At 39.2% G+C, this 26,595-nt stretch overlaps 1 protein-coding gene across 3 annotated transcripts in view; it reads left to right on the top strand.

Moving 5' to 3' along the window:
- SHROOM4 (shroom family member 4) overlaps positions 1 to 26,595 on the top strand; it is a 268,730-nt gene that overhangs the window by 82,485 nt on the left and 159,650 nt on the right. The gene's annotated exons all lie outside the window — the stretch shown is intronic.

The following is a 26,595-nucleotide window of genomic DNA, read 5'->3' as shown; positions in this document are numbered from 1 at the left end:
AGTAAAACAATGAAAAGCATATTTTGGGATGGAAGAAATAAAACTATTTGTCAATGACATGGTGGTCTATGTCAAAAATCTGAAAGAAGGGACAAAACAACTTGAAGTGAATAAGCAATAATAGCAAAGTTGCAGGACACAAGGTTAATGTAGAAAAGTACATCACTTTCCTATATACAAGCAATGAACAAGTGAAACTTGAAATTAAAAACATATCATTTATATTTGAAATACTTAGGTATAAATCAAACAAAATATATGCACAAACTATATGAGGAAAACCACAAAAAGTCCAACGAGTGAAATTTAAGAACTGAATAAATGGATAGATATTCCATGTTTGTGGACAGAAAGATGCAATATTGTCGAGTCATTTCTTTTCAAATTGATATATAGATTCAATGCAATCTCAGTCAAAATCCCAGCAGATTTCTTAGTGGATATCAGCAAATTAATTCTAAAGTTTATTTGGAGAGGCAATAGACCCAGGATAATCAGCACAATATTGAAGGACAAGAACAAAGTTGGAGAACTGACACTACTTGACATTAAGATTTACTACAAAAGTAATCAAGAAAGTATGGTATTTGCAAAAGAATAGAAAAATAGAGCAATGAAACAGAATGAAGAGCACAGAAATAGTCCAATATAAATATAGCCCACTGTTTCTTGACAAAGGAGCAAAGGTAATACAATGGAGCAAAGGTGGTCCTTTCAACAAATGGTGTTGGAATGACTGCACATCCACAAGCAAAAAATAACAATAATAAGACAAAAACCTTATACCCTCCACAAAAATTAACTCAAAATAGATCATAGACTTAATGGGGAATATAAAAATATAAAAGTCTTAGGAGATAGGAGAAAACCTCAAAGACTCTGGGTAAGGTGATGGATTTTTTAATAAAACACCAAAGGCATGATCCATGAAAGAAATAGTTTATAAGCTGGACTTCATCAAAATTAAAAAATTCTGCACTGCAAAGACACTGAGAATGAGAAAACAAGCCACCAGCCTGGGAGAAAATATTTTCAAAAAACATCTTTATCCATTCATCTGTCAATGGATACTTAGGTTGCTTCCATATCTTGTAAATAATGTAAATAATGCTGCAGTGAACTTGGGGCAGAGGGTTCAGATATCTTTTCAAATTAGTATCTCTAGTTTCTTTGAATAAATATCCACAAGTGGAATGGCTGGATCATATGATAGATCTAGTTTTAATATTCTAGGAAATGGCTGGATCATATGATAGATCTAGTTTTAATATTCTAGGAACCTCCATACCTCCATAGTGGCCAAACAAATTTACATTTATACCAACAGTGCACAAGGGTTCCCTTTTCTCCACATCTCCTCCAACACTTGCTTCTTAGCTTTTTTAATAGTAGTGGGTTGCAAAGAATTGGACACTACTGAGTGACTATCACTCACTCACTCATTCTGATAGGTATGAGATGATATCTCAAGGTGGTTTTTATTTGCATTTTTATTTGATTGGTTACATTAAGCATCTTTTCATGTGCCTGCTGGCTATACGCCATCCTTGGAAAAATGTTTCTGCAGATCCCCTACTCATTTTATAATCAGGTTTTTTTTTTTAATGAAGTTGTGTGATTTCTTTATATATTTTGAATATTAAACACTCGTGGGATATTTTATTTATAAATATCTCCTCCCATTCAGTAGACTGCCTATTTGTTTTGCTGGTAATTTCCTTCACTGTGCAAAGGCTTTTTAGTTTAATATAGTCCCATTTATTTATTTTTGCTTTGTTGCCTTTGGCCTGAAGAGACAGACTTTAAAAAAAAATTTCCAAGACTTATAACAAAGAGCATGGTCTATGATTTCTTTAGCATCTTTTATGGTTTCAGGTCTTAAATTTAAGTCTTTAATCCATTTTGAGTTTAGTTTTGAATTTTGTAAGAAAGTGCCCCTTTTTCATTATTTTGCATGTAGCTGTCCAGTTTCACAACACCATTTTTTTCTTTTTTTTTTTAAATTTTATTTTATTTTTAAACTTTACATAATTAGTTTTGCCAAATATCAAAATGAATCCACCACAAGTATACATGTGTTCCCCATCCTGAACCCTCCTTCCTCCTCCCTCCCCATACCATCCCTCTGGGTCGTCCCAGTGCACTAGCCCCAAGCATCCAGTATCGTGCATCGAACCTGGACTGGCATCTCGTTTCATACATGATATTTTACATGTTTCAATGCCATTCTCCCAAATCTTCCCACCCTCTCCCTCTCCCACAGAGTCCATAAGACTGTTCTATACATCAGTATCTCTTTTGCTGTCTCGTACACAGGGTTATTGTTACCATCTTTCTAAATTCCATATATATGCGTTATTATACTGTATTGGTGTTTTTCCTTCTGGCTTACTTCACTCTGTATAATAGGCTCCAGTTTCATCCACCTCATTAGAACTGATTCAAATGTATTCTTTTTAATGGCTGAGTAATACTCCATTGTGTATATGTACCACAGCTTTCTTATCCATTCATCTGCTGATGGACATCTAGGTTGCTTCCATGTCTTGGCTATTATAAACAGTGCTGCGATGAACACTGGGGTACACGTGTCTCGTTTCCTCAGGGTGTATGCCCAGCAGTGGGATTGCTGGATCATAAGGCAGTTCTATTTCCAGTTTTTTAAGGAATCTCCACACTGTTCTCCATAGTGGCTGTACTAGTTTGCATTCCCACCAACAGTGTAAGAGGGTTCCCTTTTCTCCACACCCTCTCCAGCATTTATTATTTGTAGACTTTTGAATTGCAGCCATTCTGACTGGTGTGAAATGGTACCTCATAGTGGTTTTGATTTGCATTTCTCTGATAATGAGTGATGTTGAGCATCTTTTCATGTGTTTGTTAGCCATCTGTATGTCTTCTTTGGAGAAATGTCTATTTAGTTCTTTGGCCCATTTTTTGATTGGGTCATTTATTTTTCTGGAGTTGAGCTGTGGGAGTTGCTTGTATATTTTTGAGATTAGTTGTTTGTCAGTTGCTTCATTTGCTATTATTTTCCCCCATTCTGAAGGCTGTCTTTTCACCTTGCTAATAGTTTCCTTTGTGGTGCAGAAGCTTTTAAGGTTAATTAGGTCCCATTTGTTTATTTTTGCTTTTATTTCCAATATTCTGGGAGGTGGGTCATAGAGGATCCTGCTGTGATGTATGTCAGAGAATATTTTGCCTATGTTCTCCTCTAGGAGTTTTATAGTTTCTGGTCTTACGTTGAGATCTTTAATCCATTTTGAGTTTATTTTTGTGTATGGTGTTAGAAAGTATTCTAGTTTCATTCTTTTACAAGTGGTTGACCAGATTTCCCAGCACCACTTGTTAAAGAGATTGTCTTTAATCCATTGTATATTCTTGCCTCCTTTGTCAAAGATAAGGTGTCCATATGTGCGTGGATTTATCTCTGGGCTTTCTATTTTGTTCCATTGATCTATATTTCTGTCTTTGTGCCAGTACCATACTGTCTTGATAACTGTGGCTTTGTAGTAGAGCCTGAAGTCAGGTAGGTTGATTCCTCCAGTTCCATTCTTCTTTCTCAAGATCGCTTTGGCTATTCGAGGTTTTTTGTATTTCCATACAAATTGTGAAATTATTTGTTCTAGCTCTGTGAAGAATACTGTTGGTAGCTTGATAGGGATTGCATTGAATCTATAAATTGCTTTGGGTAGTATACTCATTTTCACTATGTTGATTCTTCCAATCCATGAACATGGTATATTTCTCCATCTATTAGTGTCCTCTTTGATTTCTTTCACCAGTGTTTTATAGTTTTCTATATATAGGTCTTTGGTTTCTTTAGGTAGATATATTCCTAAGTATTTTATTCTTTCCGTTGCAATGGTGAATGGAATTGTTTCCTTAATTTATCTTTCAGTTTTCTCATTACTAGTGTATAGGAATACAAGGGATTTCTGTGTGTTGATTTTATATCCTGCAACTTTACTATAGTCATTGATTAGTTCTAGTAATTTTCTGGTGGAGTCTTTAGGGTTTTCTATGTAGAGGATCATGTCATCTGCAAATAGTGAGAGTTTTACTTCTTCTTTTCCAATTTGGATTCCTTTTATTTCTTTTTCTGCTCTAATTGCTGTGGCCAAAACTTCCAAAACTATGTTGAATAGTAATGGTGAAAGCGAGCACCCTTGTCTTGTTCCTGACTTTAGAGGAAATGCTTTCAATTTTTCACCATTGAGGATAATGTTTGCTGTGGGTTTGTCATATATAGCTTTTATTATGTTGAGGTATGTTCCTTCTATTCCTGCTTTCTGGAGAGTTTTTATCATAAATGGGTGTTGAATTTTGTCAAAGGCTTTCTCTGCATCTATTGAGATAATCATATGGTTTTTATTTTTCAATTTGTTAATGTGGTGTATTACATTGATTGATTTGCAGATATTGAAGAATCCTTGCATCCCTGGGATAAAGCCCACTTGGTCATGGTGTATGATCTTTTTAATGTGTTCTTGAATTCTGATTGCTAGAATTTTGTTAAGGATTTTTGCATCTATGTTCATCAGTGATATTGGCCTGTAGTTTTTTTTTTTGTGGGATCTTTGTCAGGTTTTGTATTAGGGTGATGGTGGCCTCATAGAATGAGTTTGGAAGTTTACCTTCCTCTGCAATTTCCTGGAAGAGTTTGAGCAGGATAGGTGTTAGCTCTTCTCTAAATTTTTGGTAGAATTCAGCTGTGAAGCCGTCTGGACCTGGGCTTTTGTTTGCTGGAAGATTTTTGATTACAGTTCCAATTTCCGTGCTTGTGATGGGTCTGTTAAGATTTTCTATTTCTTCCTGGTCCAGTTTTGGAAAGTTGTACTTTTCTAAGAATTTGTCCATTTCTTCCACATTGTCCATTTTATTGGCATATAATTGTTGATAGTAGTCTCTTATGATCCTTTGTATTTCTGTGTTGTCTGTTGTGATCTCTGCATTTTCATTTCTAATTTTATTGATTTGATTTTTTCTCCTTTGTTTCTTGATGAGTCTGGCTAATGGTTTGTCAATTTTATTTATCCTTTCAAAGAACCAGCTTTTAGCTTTGTTGATTTTTGCTATGGTCTCTTTTGTTTCTTTTGCATTTATTTCTGCTCTAATTTTTAAGATTTCTTTCCTTCTACTAACCTGGGGTTCTTCATTTCTTCCTTTTCTAGTTGCTTTAGGTGTAGAGTTAGGTTATTTATTTGACTTTTTTCTTGTTTCTTGAGGTGTGCCTGTATTGCTATGAACTTTTCCCTTAGGACTGCTTTTTACGTGTCCCACAGGTTTTGTGTTGTTGTGTTTTCATTTTCATTCATTTCTATGCAAACTTTGATTTCTTTTTGATTTCTTCTGTGATTTGTTGGTTATTCAGCAGCGTGTTGTTCAGCCTCCATATGTTGGAATTTTTAATAGTTTTTCTCTTGTAGTTGAGATCTAATCTTACTGCATTGTGGTCAGAAAAGATGCTTGGAATGATTTCTATTTTTTTTGAATTTACCAAGGCTAGCTTTATGGCCCAGGATGTGATCTATCCTGGAGAAGGTTCCATGTGCACTTGAGAAAAAGGTGAAATTCATTGTTTTGGGATGAAATGTCCTATAGATATCAATTAGGTCTAACTGGTCTATTGTATCGTTTAAAGTTTGTGTTTCCTTGTTACTTTTCTGTTTAGTTGATCTATCCATAGGTGTGAGTGGGGTATTAAAGTCTCCCACTATTATTGTGTTATTGTTAATGTCTCCTTTCATACTTGTTAGCATTTGTCTTACATACTGCGGTGCTCCCATGTTGGGTGCATATATATTTATAATTGTTATATCTTCTTCTTGGATTGATCCTTTGATCATTATGTAGTGACCATCTTTGTCTCTTTTCACAGCCTTTGTTTTAAACTCTGTTTTATCTGATATGAGTATTGCTACTCCTGCTTTCTTTTGGTCCCTATTTGCATGGAAAATCTTTTTCCAGCCCTTCACTTTCAGTCTGTGTGTGTCCCCTGTTTTGAGGTGCGTTTCTTGTAGACAACATATGTAGGGGTCTTGTTTTTGTATCCATTCAGCCAGTCTTTGTCTTTTGGTTGGGGCATTCAACCCATTTACGTTTAAGGTAATTACTGATAAGTATGATCCCGTTGCCATTTACTTTATTGTTTGGGGTTCGAATTTATACACCGTTTTTGTGTTTCCTGTCTAGAGAATATCCTTTAGAATTTGTTAGAGAGCTGGTTTGGTGGTGCAGAATTCTCTCAGCTCTTGCTTGTCTGAAAAGCTTTTGATTTCTCCTTCATACTTGAATGAGATCCTTGCTGGGTACAATAATCTGGGCTGTAGGTTATTTTCTTTCATCATTTTAAGTATGTCTTGCCATTCCCTCCTGGCTGGAAGAGTTTCTATTGAAAGACCAGCTGTTATCCTTATGGGAATTCCCTTGTGTGTTATTTGTTGTTTTTTCCTTGCTGCTCTTAATATTTGTTCTTTGTGTTTGATCTTTGTTAATTTGATTAATATGTGTCTTGGGGTGTTTTGCCCTGGGTTTATCCTGTTTGGGACTCTCTGGGTTTCTTGGACTTGGGTGATTATGTCCTTCCCCATTTTAGGGAAATTTTCAACTATTATCTCCTCAAGTATTTTCTCATGGTCTTTCTTTTTGTCTTCTTCTTCTGGAACCCCTATGATTCGAATGTTGTAGCATTTAATATTGTCCTGGAGCTCTCTGAGATTGTCCTTATTTCTTTTAATTCGTTTTTCTTTTATCCTCTCTGATTCATTTATTTCTACCATTCTATCTTCTAATTCATTAATCCTATCTTCTGCCTCTGTTATTCTACTATTTGTTGCCTCCATAGTGTTTTTAATTTCATTTATTGCATTATTCATTATATATTGACTTTTTTTTTATTTCTTCTAGGTCCTTGTTAAACCTTTCTTGCATCTTCTCAATCCTTGTCTCCAGGCTATTTATCTGTGATTCCATTTTAATTTCAAGATTTTGGATCAATTTCACTATCATTATTCGGAATTCTTTATCAGGTAGATTCCCTATCTCTTCCTCTTTTGTTTGGTTTGGTGGGCATTTATCCTGTTCCTTTATCTGCTGGGTATGTCTCTTCATCTTGTTTAAATTGCTGAGTTTAGGGTGTCCTTTCTGTATTCTGGCAGTTTGTGGAGTTCTCTTTATTGTGGCGTTTCCTCGCTGTGTGTGGGTTTGTACAGGTGGCTTGTCAAGGTTTCCTGGTTAGGGAAGCTTGTGTCGGTGTTCTGGTGGGTGGAGCTGTATTTCTTCTCTCTGGAATGCAATGAAATGTCCAGTAATGAGTTATGAGATGTCTATGGTTTTGGGGTGACTTTGGGCAGCCTGTATCTTGAGGCTCAGGGCTGTGTTCCTTTGTTGCTGGAGAATTTGCTTGGTATGTCTTGCCCTGGAACTTGTTGGCCCTTGTGTAGTGCTTGGTTTCAGTGTTGGTATGGAGGCATTTGATGAGCTCCTGTCAATTAATGTTCCTTGGAGGCAGGAGTTCCCTGGAGTCAGGGTTTGGACTTAAGCCTCTTGCTTCTAGTTATCGGTTTTATTTTTACAGTAGTTTCAAAACTTCTCCTTCTATACAGAACCATTGATAAAACATCTACATTAAAGATGAAAAGTTTCTCTACTGTGAGGGTCACTCAGAGAGGTTCACAGCGTTACATGGAAAAGAGAAGAGGGAGGAGGGAGTTAGAGGTGACCCAAATGAGATGAGGTGGAATCAATAGTGGAGAGAGTGGGCTAGCCAGTAGTCACTTCCTTATGTGCACTCCACAACTGGACCACTCAGAGATGTTCACGGAGTTATACAGAGAAGAGAAGAAGGAGGAAGGAGACAGAGGTGGCCAGAAGGATAAAAGGGGTGAATGAAAAGGAGGGAGATAGATCCAGCCAGTAATCAGTTCCCTATGTGTTCTCCACCATCTGGAACACACAGAAATTCACAGAATTGGGTAGAGTAGAGAGGGGTTAGGGAGGAGACACAGGCGACCTGGTGGAGAAAAAGGAGAGTCCAAAGGGAGAGAGAGCAGTCAAGCCAGTAATCTCGCTCCCTAGTGAAAAATGGGTCCTGAAGATTGGGTTCTTAAAGGTACAAAATTGGTAACAAATACATAGAGGCAAAAATTAAAAATCTAGAGTAGAGTTTGGAATTTCAAAAATATGATGTTAAAGAAAAGAAGAAGGAAAAGAAAGAAAAAACAAACAAAGTAAAACAAACAAGGTTGTGAAAATTATAAAGAAAATACAGGTACAAAATTGATAACTAATACCAAAAAGCAAAAATTAAAAATCTAGAGTAGAGTTTGGAATTTCAAAAATACAATGTTAAAAAAAAGGAAGAAGAAAAATAAAGAGAGAAAACAAACAAACAAACAAAAACAAACAATGTCGCAAAACTTATAAAGAAAATACAGGTACAAAATTGATACAAATACCAAAAAGAATAAATTAAAAATCTAGAGTAGAGTTTGGAATTTCAGATATACAATGTTATATAAAAGAAGAAGAGAAAGAAGGAGAGAAAAAAAAGTCACAGAAATTATAAAAAAACTATAGGTACAAAATTGATAGCATATACCAAAAAGCTAAAATTAAAAATCTAGAGTAGAGTTTTGGAATTTCAAAAATACAATGTTAAAGAAAGAACAAAAAAAAAAAAAAAAAAAATTATAAAATAAAATATATATATGAAGTTTGCTGAAGAAGAAAAAATAGGTCTTTTTTTTTTTGCAAAGTAATAGGTTATAAAAGTGAAAATTAAAGGAACAATAGAGGACTTAAAAATTTTTTTTTTTAAAAAAAAAAGAAAGAAAGAATGATCATAAAATAGTTAAAAATATATCTAGGACTTTCTCTGGTTTTGTTGTGAGTATTGTGGGTTCAGTTCATTTTTGGCTAGTTCCTTGGTCCAACTTATATTTCTCAAGATCTATAGGCCCCTTCCTATGTAGCCTGTAGTAACCACAGGGTTTTAATCTCCGAGGCATTTCCCTCTGTTATAACTTCTTCTGTTTGCTGGTCTCTTCAGTGTCTAGTTTCCGCCCTGACACAAAGGGGACGGTGGAGGACACTTTTTTTTTTTTTTTTAGGCTCACTTGTTCAGTCGCGCTGTGGGGAGGGAGGGAGGGATGCTGCAAACAAATAACACTGGCGTGCGCTCGCAGTGCCTCAGCCACACTGGGTCTGTCCCCGCTCACGGCGCATATAGCCTCCCTGCCCACACTGCTCGGGCTCTAGGTTGTTCCGCCGGGAACAATCCGAGGCCGGCCCTGGGCTGCGTGTACCTCCCAGGTCCAAGCCGCTCAGGTTCAGGCACTCGGGTAGTCCTCAGAGGCGCAGACTCAGTTGGGCCTGCGTTTTGTGCTCTTCCCAGGTCCGAGCAGCTCAGGTGATGAGGTGTTTGGCGAGTGCCAGTGCTGCAACTTATCGCCTCCCCGCCACTCGGTTATCTGGGTGTAAAACCGGCGCACCTTCTCAGGCAGATGTTGACTGTCCAGACCCCCAAGAAGTTTTAGTTAGCAAAGAAGCCTGCTTACAGTTTTATAGATAATGTCTCTCTGGGGCTGCTATTGCCCCCTTCCGGTTCTGGCTGCCTGTCACCGGAGGGGGAAGGTCTGCAGCTGGCTATCTCTGTTCAGTCCTTTGTTCCGTGCGCGGGCCTGGTGGGACAACACCATTTATTGAAGATACTGCCTTTTTCTTACTGTATATTCTTGCATCCTTTGTTTTAAATTAACTGCCCATATAAGTGTGGGTTCATTTCTGGGCTCTATTGAGGTCCATTTATCTGTCTGTCTGGTTTTGTGCCAGTACCATACTGTTTTAATTACTATGGTTCTGTAATATAGTTTGAAATCAGGAAGCATGATACCTCCTGTTTTTATTATTCTTTCTTAAGATAGTTTTGGCTATTAGAGGTCTTTTGATTTTACATACAAAGTTTAGAATTCCTTGTCTAATTCTGTGAGAAATGTCACTGGTATTTTGATAAGGAATGCATTAAATCTGTAGATTGCCTTAGGTAGCCTGGTAATTTTAATAATATAAATTCTCCCAAGCCATGAACATGATATATCTTTCCAAGTATCTGTGTCATCTTAAATCACTTTCATCAGTGCTTTATCATTTTCTGAGTATAGGTCATTTACCTTCTTAGATTTATTCCCAGGTATTTAATTTTTTTATACAATTGTGAATAGGATTATTTTCTTAATTTTTATTTCTGCTAGTTTATTTTAGTGTATAGAAAAGCAGCAGGTTCCTGTATATTAATTTTGCACCCTACAACTTTACCAAATTTATTAATGAGTTCTAGTAGTTTTGGTGGTATCTTTATGATTTTCTATGTATAGTATCATGTCATCTGTAAACAGTGACAGTTCTTTATTTCCAGTTTTGATTCTTTTTATTACTTTTTCTTGTCTGATTGCTGTGACTATGACTTCCAATACTATATTGAATAAAAGAGGCAAGGGTGGGCATTCTTGTTCCTGATCTTAGAGGAAATGCTTTCAGTTTTTCACCATTGAGTATGATGTTAGCTGTGGGACCTTTATTATGTTGAGATATGTTCCTTCTAGGGGATTCTTTAGGGGCTCAGTGGTAAAGAATCCACCTGTAGTGCAGGAGATACGGGTTCCATCCCTGGGTCGGGAAGATCCCCTGGAAAAAGAAATGACAACCCACTCCAGTATTCTGGCATAGGAAGTCCCATGGACAGAGAAGCCTGGTGAGCAATGATCCATAGGGTTGTAAAAAGTTGGACACGACTTAGCAACTGAAAAACAACAATGTTCCTTCGATACCTACTTCCTTGAGAGTTGTTATCATAAATTTTGGATTTTTTCAAAAGAATTTTCTGCATCTATTGAGATGATCATATGATTTTTACTCTTCAGTTTGTTAGTGTGGTATATCATATTGATTGATTTGTGGATATTATAGAAAAGAACTAGCTGAATATTCATTTCATTCATTCATATATATTTAATGTTAATTCTAAAATACATGTTGAATTGCATGTACTCTGTTTAGCCAAAATAATCTTGAAGAAGAAGAACAAAGTTGGAGGACTCACACCTCTTAAATACAAATTTAGTAATCAATTAGTATAATAAGACAATGTGGTACTGGCATAAGGAAAGACATATATAAATAAATAGATACTCTTAGATATCTGCCTAAAAGAAATGAAAACATTTATCTATGCAAAAACTTGTATGTTTCATATTCTTAGCAGCATCATTCCTAATAGTCAAAATTTAGAAATGTTCCAAATGTCCATTAATGGTGACAGAATAAACAAAACATGATACATCCATAAAATGGCATCCTCTTTGGTAATAAGGCTTTCTTATCTCTTCTTGCTATTCTTTGGAACTCTGCATTCAGATGCTTATATCTTTCCTTTTCTGCTTTGCTTTTCGCTTCTCTTCTTTTCACAGCTATTTATAAGGCCTCCCCAGACAGCCATTTTGCTTTTTTGCATTTCTTTTCCATGGGGATGGTCTTGATCCCTGTCTCCTGTACAATGTCACGGACCTCATTCCATAGTTCATCAGGCACTCTATCTATCAGATCTAGGCCCTTAAATCTATTTCTCACTTCCGCTGTATAATCATAAGGGATTTTATTTAGGTCATACCTGAATGGTCTAGTGGTTTTTCCTACTTTCTTCAATTTCAGTCTGAATTTGGCAATAAGGAGTTCATGATCTGAGCCACAGTCAGCTCCTGGTCTTGTTTTGGTTGACTGTATAGAGCTTCTCCATCTTTGGCTGCAAAGAATATAATCAATCTGATCTCGGTGTGGACCATCTGGTGATGTCCATGTGTAGAGTCTTCTCTTGTGTTGTTGGAAGAGGGTGTTTGCTATGACCAGTGAATTTTCTTGGCAAAACTCTATTAGTCTTTGCCCTGCTTCATTCCATATTCCAACGCCAAATTTGCCTGTTACTCTAGGTGTTTCTTGACTTCCTACTTTTGCATTCCCGTCCCCTATAATGAAAAGGACATCTTTTTTGAGTGTTAGTTCTAAAAGGTCTTGTAGGTCTTCATAGAACCATTCAACTTCAGCTTCTTCAGCATTACTGGTTGGGGCATAGACTTGGATTACCGTGATATTGAATGGTTTGCCTTGGAAACGAACAGAGATGTCTCTGTCGTTTTTGAGATTGCATCCAAGTACTGTATTTCGGAATCCTTTGTTGACCATGATGGCTATTCCATTTCTTTTGAGGGACTCCTGCCTGCAGTAGTAGATATAATGGTCATCTGAGTTAAATTCACCCATTCCAGTCCATTTCAGTTTGCTGATCCCTAGAATGTCTACATTCACTCTTGCCATCTCTTGTTGGACCACTTCCAATTTGCTTTGATTCATGGACCTGACATTCCAGGTTCCTATGCAATATTGCTCTTTACAGCATCAGACCTTGCTTCTATCACCAGTCATATCCACAGCTGGGTATTGTTTTTGCTTTGGCTCCATCCCTTCATTCATTCTTGAGTTATTTCCCCACTGAACTCCAGTAGCATATTGGGCCCCTATGACCTGGGGAGTTCCTCTTTCAGGATCCTATCATTTTGCCTTTTCATACTGTTCATGGGGTTCTCAAGGCAAGAATACTGAAGTGGTTTACCATTCCCTTCTCCAGTGGACCACATTCTGTCAGAAATTTCAAGAAAATTAGAGATACCAAGGGGACATTTCATGCAAAGATGGGCTCGATAAAGGACAGAAATGGTATGGACCTAACAGAAGCAGAAGATATTAAGAAGAGGTGGCAAGAATACACAGAAGAACTGTACGAAAAAGATCTTCACGACCCAGATAATCACGATGGTGTGATCACTGACCTAGAGCCAGACATCCTCGAATGTGAAGTCAAGTGGGCCTTAGAAAGCATCACTACGAACAAAGCTAGTGGAGGTGATGGAATTCCAGTTGAGCTATTCCAAATCCTGAAAGATGATGCTGTGAAAGTGCTGCACTCAATATGCTAGCAAATTTGGAAAACTCAACAATGGCCACAGGACTGGAACAGGTCAGTTTTCATTCCAATCCCAAAGAAAGGCAATGCCAAAGAATGCTCAAACTACCTCACAATTGTGCTCATCTCACACGCTAGTAAAGTAATGCTCAAAATTCTCCAAGCCAGGCTTCAGCAATACGTGAACTGTGAACTTCCTGATGTTCAAGCTGGTTTTAGAAAAGACAGAGGAACCAGAGATCAAATTGCCAACATCCACTGGATCATCAAAAAAGCAAGAGTGTTCCAGAAAAACATCTATTTCTGCTTTATTGGCTATGCCAAAGCCTTTGACTGTGTGGATCACAATAAACTGTGGAAAATTCTGAAAGAGCTGGGAATACCAGACCACCTGACCTGCCTCTTGAGAAATCTCTATGCAGGTCAGGAAGCAACAGTTAGAACTGGACATGGAACAACAGACTGGTTCCAAATAGGAAAAGGAGTACGTCAAGGCTGTATATTGTCACCCTGCTTATTTAACTTATATGCAGAGTACATCATGAGAAACGCTGGGCTGCAAGAAGCACAAGCTGAATCAAGATTGCTGGGAGAAATATCAATAACCTCAGATATGCAGATGACACCATCCTTAGGGCAGAAAGTGAAGAGGAACTAAAAAGCCTCTTGATGAAAGTGAAAGTGGAGAGTGAAAAAGTTGGCTTAAAGCTCAACATTCAGAAAACGAAGATCATGGCATCCGGTCCCATCACTTCATGGCAAATAGATGGGGAAACAGTGGAAACAGTGGCAGACTTTATTTTTCGGGGCTCCCAAATCACTGCAGTTGGTGACTGCAGCCATGAAATTAAAAGACGCTTACTCCTTGGAAGGAAAGTTATGACCAACCTAGATACCATATTCAAAAGCAGAGACATTACTTTGCCAACAAAGGTCCGTCTAGTCAAGGCTATGTTTTTTTCTGTGGTCATGTATGGATGTGAGAGTTGGACTGTGAAGAAGGCTGAGCGCTGAAGAATTGATGCTTTTGAACTGTGGTGTGGGAGAAGACTCTTGAGAGTCCCTTGGACTGCAAGGAGATCCAACCAGTCCATTCTGAAGGAGATCAGCCCTGGGAATTCTTTGGAGGGAATGATGCTGAAGCTGAAACTCCAGTACTTTGGCCACCTCATGTGAAGAGTTGACTCATTGGAAAAGACTCTGATGTTGGGAAAGATTGAAGGTAGGAGGAGAAGGGGACGATATAGGATGAGATGGTTGGATGGCATCACTGACTCAATGGACATGAGTTTGAGTAAGCTCTGGGAGTTGGTGATGGACAGGGAGGCCTGGCGTGCTGCAATTCATGGAGTCGCGAAGAGTCAGACACGACTGAGCGACTGAACTGAACTGACTTGGTGATAAAGAGTATTTAAGTACTGATAAATGCCACAACATGGATGAACCTTGAAAACATGCTAAGTGAAAGAAACCAGGCAGAAAAGACCTTATATTTTATGATTCTGCTTATAAGAAAGGCAAATCTAAAGAGACAAAGTGATTAGTGGTTACCTACGGTTGGGGGTAGGAACATGGACTGACTTAATATGAGCTCAGAGTTTCTAATTAGATGTGGTGATGATTGCACAACTCTATAAATGTGCTAAAAACCTTTGCAGTATACTTAAAATGGATGGATTTTATGGTCTGATAATTTTGTGGCATATAAATTTATTTCAACAAAGCTTTTCATTAAAAATTATAAATAGTTATTCCCCTAAATGCTATATATTGTCAGAAGACTTTGGATAAGACTTGTCATTATATCTCAAGGGAAATGATATTAATAGAAAGGGAGTGAGATGAAAAATAAAACCTGTTTTCCTGGTATTTTTTATTGAAATCTAGTTGATTTACAATGTTGTATTGTTTCAGGTGTACAACAAAAATGGTTCAGATATATATATAGATATATATATAGATATATATATATCTTTTAAGATTCTTTTCCTTTATAGATCATTATGAAATATTGAGTATAGTTCTCAGTGCTGTACAGTAGGTCCTTGTTGGTTATCTATTTTCTCCTACTCTTTTTTATGCAATTGGAATTTCAAGAATGAAGTTGTCCATGAGCAGAAATCTACTGTTCTTAGACTGGGAGAGATGTTCACGTGACCCAGCTTCTTATCTAGGCTGTATTTCAGAATTGTAGAGTTATATAGAGAGGGAAGCCTGGGAGGTTTTTGTAAGATTCTCCAGTTCTGCCTTTACCTATAAAGTGCTTTTGGTTCATTTTAGTGATTTAATTTCCATTGTTAATAGGGAGAACCCACACCTTGTGGGTTGTGCTGGTGCTATAGCAGCTGCTGATGGATGACCAGAGCAAAATCAATCAGAGTGCTGATTGCAGAGGAGCCAAGGGTTGCATCTGGCCTGCATGTTAGAGAGCATATCCCTCATGTAGGCTTTTGCCTGACTTATGTACATTTATCCTAGCTGAAACCCCACTGCCATCCCTCCACAGCCACATTCCCTGGCCTTCCCTGAACAGTGCTGTGGGCCCCCTCCCTCCTCTGGAATTTTAAAGAAAGATCTTTTCAGCATTGCTTTGAAATTTCATTTTCTCTCCCCCTCTGCTACTACTTAACTCAAGGACAGAGGAAATAGCTGCAGTCCAGAAACACACATAATAAAAAAAGAAGGCAAAGAAAGAAAGAGAAGTCCCAAACCCGTCCCAAATCTTTAAGAAAACAATTCCCATAGGATTTGGTTTTGAATTGCCATGCAGTGTGGGGAATGTGAAACATGTGCTCATCAGAGCCCTTTCTGCTTGGAGCCTACCTGACTTCTCTCCTCCCTCCCCAGCTGGCTGGGCTAGGCTAACCCAGAGGAGCTACAAAGCTGCCAGCTCAGAAGATGGAGACAAATGGCAAGGCCCCAAAGGACAAAATAAGACTGTTACTAGTTTTGAGGCAAAAGCAAGAGATGCAGTGTTCAAGGGCTGTGGGGGTAGATGCTGCAAAGCCTGGAATCCACACTTTGAAGTTAGACTGTGGCTGACTTGCAGTGACTTTGCTCGAGGCAGCATTTTCTGATCTGGGCCTCCATTTGCTTTACCACCTGACTGTCACCTTGACTATTACCACGCTTTCCTGACTTGGTCTCCCTGCAGCCAGTCAGTGCCTCTTCTGAACTGTCTGCCTACATGGTTGCCTCACTGCTCAGAGATATGATCTCTACTCCCTTTCATTTAGTTTTTCTCATCTCCTCCAAGAGAAAAACACAATCTTTAACATGATAGATGAGATCCTTTATAAACTAACCTCAACTGCTCTAGCCTCATGTTTCATCACCCGTACTTATTCTCAAGTAACCCCACAAACTATTTACCTTTTTCCTGAAGGCATTTTTTTTTCTTTCCTTCATCAGCCCCTTCGCATCTGCTAGTCCTTCAGCCAGGAATGAATACCCTTTTCCTCTTTTTCTCCATTACATGATCTCTCACCCATCATTTGAGACCATGTGCTTACTGGGAGTGGTTTTCAGCTTTTTTCTTGTTGCCAGAGCTCACTGAATATACCACAGGAAGGCAGTGTGATGCAATGGAAAGAACCCAGACTATTAAGTCAGCCAGACTGTGTGATAATGGGTAAACAACTTAATTTCTTCTGAACTTCAGTTTCCTCACCTGTAAAATGGGAATGTACAAAGTAGTTGATGTTTATACGTGCCAAGCACAGTACCTAGTATGTGATAGTGCCAGGTACTTGGGCAATGTCGCATGTTATAAAAGAGATGATAGAAAAATCATTCCTTCATCCTCAGTTAGGATTCTATGGAGGCATTTCCCTCTCGGCAAAATAGTGGGTGGTGTTCTCTGAGACTAGCTTTACCTAGTTGACTTCTTGAGGCTTTCCTGTCTTTGGCCACTCTAATGTCTAAACGGTGTTTTTCAAGTATCCTGCTTTCTTGGGATCAGTTATCAGCCGCCTTCCCATTCATGTCCCTTGGAAATTTAAATGGGCAGGTATGAGAGGGGAGGGGTGACATTTTAGTATCTCTTTCTTCTCCTCCTCATGTCCTAGTCTTGTCCTCAAGCCTCAAAGAGATTGTCGAGCAGTCACTCCATGTTGGCTTCATTCTTTCCTGCAACGTTCTCCCTGGGCTTTTTTTCTGCAATTGGGATTTCAGAAATTAAATTGTCCATGAATAGGAATCTACTGTTCTCCAATTGAGATGGACATACATATGAGCCCGTTTCTCATCTGGACTCTATTTCAGAAATGTATACAAGATGTCAAAAATATACCACTTGGAACGAGAGCAATATTTATTTTTTTAAAAAAATAGAGGGAAAAAAGTTGCCTTGCTTCAATTCCTACTGGAATGTAAAATAACTATGTGCTGATGCTGCACTTTGACAGCATTGATTTAGTTCTCCTCAGGGTCACTGGATGAGCGGTGCATGGACACACACACATTCAGAGTGTTTTGTTGTGAACTGGGAATTTCAGGCATTCTGATGCTAGAGCAGGGCTTTACTGGATCCAGTCATTCATTAACAATGCTTTATTAAGTGTTCCCTTGTGTGCCAAGCCTTGCGCTACGCAGGGAGAAGAAAAGAAGCCAGGGAACCAGAAGTTACAGATGGAGAAATCTTCTAGAACACAGTAGGGGAGAATAAAGGAAGCATTAAGGCAATAATACAAAGTAAATTTTAAAGGAGAACGGGTTGAAGTTACTGAACTGGAGTCCCAGGACAGATTTCCTGGAGGGGATGGCGAGACTTGAGCAGGGCCCTGGAGGATAGGGTTGGAGACTCTGAGTCACTTGAAGTACTCTCTTAGCAGTGCACATTAGAATTAGTATTTGTTTGCAGAATGTGGGAGCAAGAATGCTCAGTAATTATTCTGAAGGAGGCTACATAGAAAGCTGAGAGGCAGAAGAACAGAACAGGAACAAGAGGCAGAAGGCATCTTAGTCCTAGTGGTACCACTGGGCAAGTCCTTTCTCTCTGAACCTCAGTTTCCCAATCTATACAATGGAACTAAATGATACCAGTCTTACCCACCTCCCAGGACAATTGTTAAGAAAGGAAATGAGATAATTGTGTGACTGTGCTTGGAAATGTAGAAAGGATAGTTGGTATTATGAAGGTAGATGTTTATATTGCCTTCATTCTCCTGTAGCTGGAACTAGGATGACCTCAGTATTTGAATGCATTTTTCTTGGCAGGCCTCTTACCTGTCACAATTATAGCCTGCCTGCCACTAGTTGAGTGTGTATACTTTAAACAGGGTCTTTCATACAAGTATACGTGTGTGTATGTATGTATTCATAAGCTTACACTGGGCTAGGATATTCAGAGAAGGCAGTGGTACCCCACTCCAGTACTCTTGCCTGGAAAATCCCATGGACAGAGGAGCCTGGTAGGCTGCAGTCCATGGGGTCGCTGAGAGTCGAACAGACTGAGCGACTTCACTTTCACTTTTCACTTTCATGCATTGGAGAAGGAAATGGAAACCCACTCCGGTGTTCTTGCCTGGAGAATCCCAGGGATGGGGGAGCCTGGTGAGCTGCCATCTATGGGGTCGCACAGAGTTGGACACGACTGAAGTGACTTAGCAGCAGCATTAGCAGCAGCAGGGCTAGGATATTAGAGCCAAGACAGCATAAAGACTGGAGAACACTTAGGAACAAAAGTGATATATAGAGATGGGGATTTGTGCAAACATCTTTTAGCCAGCTTGAAGAAATGCATGCCTGTTTTCCATGGGCATGACAGGGCATGTAAGCCCTGTCATCTATTTTCCTTGGTGTATTGCAAAGCCTTTCTCTTTTTCTCCCTGATTGCAGGCTGCCTCAATATAGTTCATACTGCTGCTAAAGTGCTCTTTCCACCCACCATGGAATTCATGGGGTCCTTGGTGCCCATAAAGTAACATACATGTTCATTCACATGACATTGAAGCAGGGCACTGAAATATCCACAATTCAGTTCAGTTCAGTTCAGTCGCTCAGTCATGTCCGACTCTGCAACTGTATGAACTGCAGCACGCCAGGCTTCCCTGTCCATCACCAACTCCCGGAGTATACTCAAACTCATGTCCATAGAGTCGGTGATGCCATCCAACCATCTCATTCTCTGTCATCCCCTTCTCTTCCTGCCCTCAATCTTTACCAGCATCAGGGTCTTTTCAAGTGAGTCAGCTCTTCGCATCAGGTGGCTAAAGTATTGGAGTTTCAGCTTCAACATCAGTCCTTCCAATGAATATTCAGGACTGATCTCCTTTAGGATGGGCTGGTTGTATCTCCTTGCAGTCCGAGGGACTCTCAAGAGTCTTCACCAACACCACAGTTCAAAAGCATCAATTCTTCAGTGTTCAGCTTTCTTTATAGTCCAACTCTCACATCCATACGTGACTACTGGGAAAACCATAGTTTTGACTAGATGGACTTTTGTTGGCAAAGTAATGTCTCTGCTTTTTAATATACTATGTATGTTGGTCATAGCTTTTCTTCCAAGGAGTAAGTGTCTTTTAATTTCATGGCTGCAGTCAACATCTGCAGTGATTTTGGAGCTCCCAAAAATAAAGTCTGTCGCTGTTTCCATTGTTTCCCCATCTATTTGCCATAAAGTGATGGTACTGGAATAGCCACACCTCTTGTTAATATTGTGGGATATTTTAATACCAGCTTTTCTTCTTTGTTCCCTCAAGACCTCTCCTTCTGCCCTTTTCCCCACTCCTGGGCCCTTTTTAACCTCCTCAAAGCCCAGCATCTAAAGAGATAGTACCCAGCATAGCAGGAAGCCTAGAGGACAGTGTTTTGTACATTGATCTACATCAGTTCTACTTGGTCAGTGCTCCTGCTGTTCTCCTTTTTAAATATTTTGAGGATTATCTCTGCATTCATGGTTCATTTCATCCAAGCTCATTTTTTTCTGGCCTCATCTCTCACAAGTTCTCCCCACAGATGGCAATAACACTGAAATTCTCATATTCTATATCTGATACAACTGTTTCTCTCAAATATACTAGAAACTTCTTGAGGGCAGAGACAGTGATTCCATCACATAATTTCAAAGCCCAGCTCAGGATCCAATACATAGTAGACACTCAATACGTGCTTTTTTCTTAACATAGAGAATACTGGTAGATGGAACCACTCTGTTTGTAATCCTGTAAATTACTCCAGGGTCCAGACCTGAAGTTGGTGCAAGGCACTTTTCTGGTCTTACTACATCCTTCCTGAATAGTATTCACATTTTTAGTGTCCCTGAATTGGAGGGGAAGAGAAAATACTATTTCCATTCTTTTACTATGAAATGGAAATATTTCAAAGGTGTTTCTTAACCACACAAAGAATGCTTAATAGAATTGAGACATAAAGTCACATCTCTGGAACTTTCACTTACACACAGCGCTATAAAGTCCTTTGGGATTTTGGGGTGAAAACTGCTGCCCAGCTGTGAGTAATTGTAGATTGCTGCCTTCTGGGTAGGTGTTGGCTTGAAACCTCTCTAAGGGGGCATGAGGCCTTCCTCCAGCACTACCAGGGAAGACACCAGTTTGTGGGGATGAAGGTAGAGAATACATTACATCTCTCTCGATTTGGTTGCCAGCTTCTGTCTCATTAGCATGTTTTCAAAATTGGCGGTCCCTTGAGCAACAAGCTAACTTTTGTTTCAGGAACCTTTCTGACACTCTGAGTTCCATCTTCCCCACCCCAACAAGAATAGTCCACTGTAAAAAAAAAAAAAGAAAAAAAAAAGAATAGTCCACTGTAGCCAGCTAAACTGTGAGGACTATAGGGAAGACCAAGCTGGGAAAATGGCTGGACCCCGTCTTCAAAGAACTTAGTGTTCCTTTGGAAGCAGACCTCTTCCATCAGGTATGACTTAGGCTGCAAGTAACTGAAACTGACTCTAACTGGAAATTATCTCACATAACAGGAAGTCCAGGGAAACTGTAGGCATCAGGATGGGTTGATTCAACTGCTCATAATGACTGTCAGCAGGTACTTGGTTTACTTTGTTCTTATCCAACAGGAAAGAGAAGAATATAATAGCTAGGAAGTCCAGGAAACCGTGTTGGTGCCCAACATTCTCAATTCCATCTATATAGATAGTAAAGAACATGAACACTGGAGAACAGTAGGGTAGATTCAGAGTACACACTGAGTTCACATTAGCTGTGTGGTCTTGCACAAGCCCATTAACTGCTGTGTGAGCACGTTCCCTTATGTGTCAAACGGCAATTGTTATATCTGACTTGCTTCCTAACAAGCTCATGATGGGGAGGGATCATGTGACATAAGATAAAGCATTTGGTAAGCCAAATACAGTACCATAAGACTGTTAAAAATTACTTTTATCGGACAAGATGTACATGGAATACCTACTGTGCACAAGGTACTGTTAGATTACAAAGTTAAAATAAAATTCAGTTAATACCCTCAAGTTCCCCCAGAGTCCAACAAACATCTACTAAACACCTGTAGGTGCTGAGGAAACAGATAAGAGAAATACATAGTCTCTGCCCTCTGGGAGTTCCCAGTAGGGCAAAGGAGACAGACCCATGGACAGACATCTTCAGTGCAATGTGGTAAGTGCATGGGACAGTAGAGGTGTGTACAGAGAGCTCTGGGGAGTCATAGGAATTATTAATCTATCCAGGCTGTACAGGGAAGGGATAGGATTAGTGTCAGGAGCTTATAAAACAATAAGAAGATAAGAAAAGAACCATTTGGCACAAGCACGCACGCACGTGCGTGCACATACACACACAAACACACACACACACATTTATTTATTTAACAAAGCCCCCAAACAGCTTTCTTACTTTATACTTGAGGAGCAAACTAAGGAGTAGAGTCTGTAGAAAACAATGAGTAAACAATGGGGTGATGAATTCTTTCCTCCTTCATCTCCATATGTTGTGGTTAACCCACATATGCTCCCTAGAGGTTCTAATCCACATCTGCAGTCTGAAACTTAAGCATCTCCATGGACCTCAAAATGTCATGGAACACTGACCCACACTGATAGAACAATATCCTCCTAAGTTGCTTCATGATAATAGCATATCCTCTGAGAGTTGCAGAAGGTTGGACCCCTAATCACTGGGTATGTGTATCAGCTTTTTCAGAAAAGATTATTTGTAGAGTCTCACATATGCTATCATTAAAAATTACAATTCTCTCTCCTATGTTGCTGTCTTAATATACCTTAAACTAAAACTGTATTCAGAAATGGTTTATGGACATTTTAAAAACAATAAAATATTCTTTAAATATAAAGTGATCTTTGTTTTTTTCACATGCTGTTTTCATCAACCTTAACAGTTCCTTGAACCTGCTAGTTGTGCTGCTAGGAGAGAGCATGCAAAGTCTTAGAATCTACTCCTTGTCTTTCTGTCTGACTTACTTCACTTAGTATGACAATCTCTATATCCATTCATGTTGCAGAAAATGGCATTATTTCATTATTTTTAATGAGGAAGACAAATGTCATGATATTGCTTATATGTGGAATCTAAAAAAAAATGATACAAAGAAAGTTATTTACAAAATAGAAACAGACCCACAGACAGAAAACAAACTATGGTTACCAAAGGAGAAGGTGGGGAGGGATAAATTAGGAGTATGGGATTAACAGATATACACTACTATATATAAATTAAACAACAAAGACTTACTGTATATCTTTCCTCTAATGGAAAACAATCTGAAAAAGAAGTATATATATATAACTGAATCACTTTGCTGTACACCTGAAACGAACATTGTAAATTAACTATACTAGAGTAAAAAGAAAAAATTTTAAAGTATCTAATCCTTCAGAGTTAGATGTTGAATCTCAGTGACAAAGTGTTACTTGTCACCACTTTCTTGTGTAGAGAGATTTGCTGCTCAAAGCTTTCTGCTTCCTAAAATGCCTTAGTTAGAGCCTGATTGGATTTGACCACTAGAAAGTAGACTGCAGTTCTGGTGCCTAGTTTCCTGTGCTTCAGAGGCTCACAAAATACCTCCCTGGACAGCTTCGCAGGCCTGGGTTTCTGTTCTTTGGCTGACTCTGTGCTTTATTACCTCCTGAAGTACTTAGCCACTGCCTGTTCTTAAGTTACTCCCCCAAGCCCAAAGTTTGACAGTACTTTCCTGGGGGACACAGCCAGCCTCCCTATTGCCCCATCCCAGCTGAAGGACTCAAAAAAGCCAGAAGCAACCACTTGCATGGGACTGGCCTTGGAAATGGAATGGCTCACCTTTCTCACACCAATGTATGAAGGAGAGGATCTATATTGAGGGGAAGAATGCTGAGTGAATCCTTCCAGAAAATGAATATAAAAGCAAGAAGGGGTGGGCATGTTCTCCAAATGGTAGGGCTCTTTATTATGTTGGGAATCATCCCAGAGCTGGAAAAGATGCCAGAGCTCTGGTAGAGGGTGAGCCCATGGGCTAATAATCAACATTTTGACCTTGGGTTCAAATGGATGTGGCAGAGTAACCTTAGACCACATTGCAACATCTATCTTTTCTTTAAATTTTACTTTATACTCCTGTCCCCCCAAAATTGCTTTCTAGTTTTTGTTTATTCATTTGCAAAAGGGAGTTTGCAAACCCATAACATCTAGTCAAGGGATTGGTTAAAACATTCGAGTTTTGTACAAACACTATAATCTAAGGTCTTGGTCCAAGCTGCAAACAATTTCCAAGAAACAAAAAGTGCACAGCAAGTGAATTGAAGCTAACATAAAAGGATTTCCAAGGATGAGACCTTGTGGATCCCACAGGGTAGAGCAATAAGAAGCACTTCTTTGTGAGTTCCCTGCTCAATATAGCTCTAGTTAAATGCTCACCAATGTAATTCCACCAATAACCATTCTGTGAGGAAGGTGTTATTATTCTCCCCATTGAACAGATAAGAAGGCAAGTTTCAGAGAGGTGACTTGCCAAGGTCAAACTCTGCGGCTAAATGGTAGAGCCAGGATTTGAACTCATGCCTAACACACAGTGAAGTCTCATCTCATGCATATTGTTTGTGGAATGAGTAAATTAATGAAATCTTTTTGACAGTTATATCCAGGAGCAGTTTTGGGGCCTGTTAGTATGTTTCTGACATTTTATAACAGAGCTTTTCAAACATACAGAAAGAATTGAAGGAATTTTACATTGCACATTCATTTACCTATTATTATCATATGTGCTTGTACTCAGTCACTCAGTCATGTCTGACTTTTTGCAACCCCATGGCCTGTAGGCCACCAGGCTCATTATCATATACCCATCTATTGTTGATATGTTATACTTATTTGATCACATATATGTTCATTTATTGATTTCATCTATCCATCCGTCAGCCCCCATTATTTTCTGATGCACTTCAAAGTAAATTGAAGACATCAGTACAGGTCTCTATAAACATTTCAGCATACATATCATTTATCCTTGTTTATGTTTCTTCTTTTGAGGTAATATTTACATACAGTAAGATATACAAATCTTCAGCATACCATTGAGTGAGTTTTGACAGACCCCGCACCTGTGTATCCCAGACCCCATCAATATATAGAACGTTATCATCAACATAATTTTTCTCAAGTATGCTGCTTTTAATTGTGCTATACAACTTCCTCAATTCCATTGAAAGCCAGACGTCAATGATTCTAACTGGGAGGCTGTGTTGAGATTGCTTTTCCTCACTGACCGTTGCTCTGGGGGTGAACCAGGTGGCACTTAACAGGATTTGGTCCTCAGGGCCCTTCACTTTGATAAATTTCACCTGGAAGCACTTCTCCTTAACTTTATCAGTTTAAACTGAAGTGAAACAATTAATTTGTTTTATTTTATTGTAATTTAATGTCAGTAATGTATAAGGGCCTGCTCTTTTCAACAGGGACTCTTTCATCTGTGTTTGTTTAAAGTAAAAATAATGCTGCTAAAGATAAAATCTTCCTGGCTTGGACCTCAAAGTGAGCTCCAGTTAGTTCATTGAAACTCACACGAGGGCTGAGAGATGAAATATACACAGAACACCCAAAAGAGTGTGTGTGTGCCTGAGCAGGCTTTAAATGAGAAACCCAAAGGGCCTTTGCCCTATTTGAAAAGGGCATATTGGAACAGATAAGCAGGGTTACCTCCTCAAAACCTTGGCTTAAAGTAATTTGGTTTGTAGTAAGAGTCAGGCTATTTTATGATCCGGGGATTGTGAAAAGGATTTAGGCTGAATTAGCAGAGATACTGATGGGCCTCCCAAATATTGCCTGTGGTTTTGGTCCTTTTGGTTAATGGTACTGTTGCTGGTGGGCAATGGGATGATCACCACTAGGATTTCTGATTCAGGAATTTTCAGAGTTTAGAGTTTATCAGAATTACCCTGAGGGATTGAAACACAGATGATTGCGACCCACCTTCAGAATTTGATATTCAGCATACCTCAGGTGGGTTCTGAAAATTTACACTTCTAACAGGCTCCCAGGAGACCCTGCTGCTGCTGGTTCGGGGACCACACTTTGAGGACCACTGCTTGAATGAATGAATGAGTAGGACCTCTTATATTGATACAAAACTACATTTTCTCCCTGTATAACCTTATGGTATTATTGATGTTGAACACTATAAATAAGAACAGGCTCTCACTCCCTACACTACATTACCATGTATGGTATGCTTGTTCCTACTTAGTTTTAGAGTTGGAGGAGGGGATACTAGAGAAGATATACACACTACTTCTTTCTCCGACCTGCACAGCAGGAATTTCACTTTGTACTGGGCTTATTATGACTCTGGCTTTTCCACAGTCCTAACTGATCTTGCTGCAGACAAGGAAAGAACCCAGGCCTCAAACCACATGGCACAGTTTTCATTCCCTCCTGTGTCAGGACCTTTAGAGATAATATGTGGCTGTGGGGACCATGTGTCCCAGATTTCCAAAGATAGCTCTGATTTCACATATTCTGTCCTCTTGTCCCCATAAATATAATTGTCAGACCATGTCCCGCTTTGGGCTCAGAAAATATTGTTCCCATATGCATGGCTTAGGGGCCCTGGGGAGCCAAAAGCAAGTCTTCCCTTTCTTTCTTGAGATTGTGAAGGTCAGGGCACAAAGAGGCTCATAGAAAAGGCTAAAGGGTTGGGGTGAATCTAAACATCTGAGATCAGCAACAAGCTGCTTGTTGCTTTTTTTCCCTCCAAGCATCTCTCAGTGATCTCTGTTACAGATCCTTGAATGTTACGATATGAGATTTCGAGTGCCTAGAGGGACTGAACTGGGCCTCTGACTGCCTCTCTCTCCTCCCCACCCCCCAACCGGAAGGACCACACAGAAATAGCCCAGACAGAAGAGCCACTCCAAAAAAGGAAATTCCACATCCTTCATTGACTGACCACTCAGTCTAATATTTACCTACTTTCTCTGGAAGGAAGTTCTTCCTTCTTGCTAACATCAGTCTCCCTCATTGTGATTTCAGTTTCTTTTCTCTTGTTTTGCTTTCAGTCAAAATTGAGAACAGCTGGTCCTCACTCTCTACATTCTTTATGTGCTTAAAAGTCATATTAAACCGTCCTTCCTGGGCCCAGGTTTAACCATCCTTGGAGCT

The sequence above is a fragment of the Bos mutus genome, chromosome X (assembly GCF_027580195.1).
Source record: "Bos mutus isolate GX-2022 chromosome X, NWIPB_WYAK_1.1, whole genome shotgun sequence".
NCBI lineage: Eukaryota > Metazoa > Chordata > Mammalia > Artiodactyla > Bovidae > Bos > Bos mutus.
The sequence above is the reverse complement of the archived record's forward strand: the minus strand, read 5'-3'. Positions and strand labels throughout refer to the sequence as shown.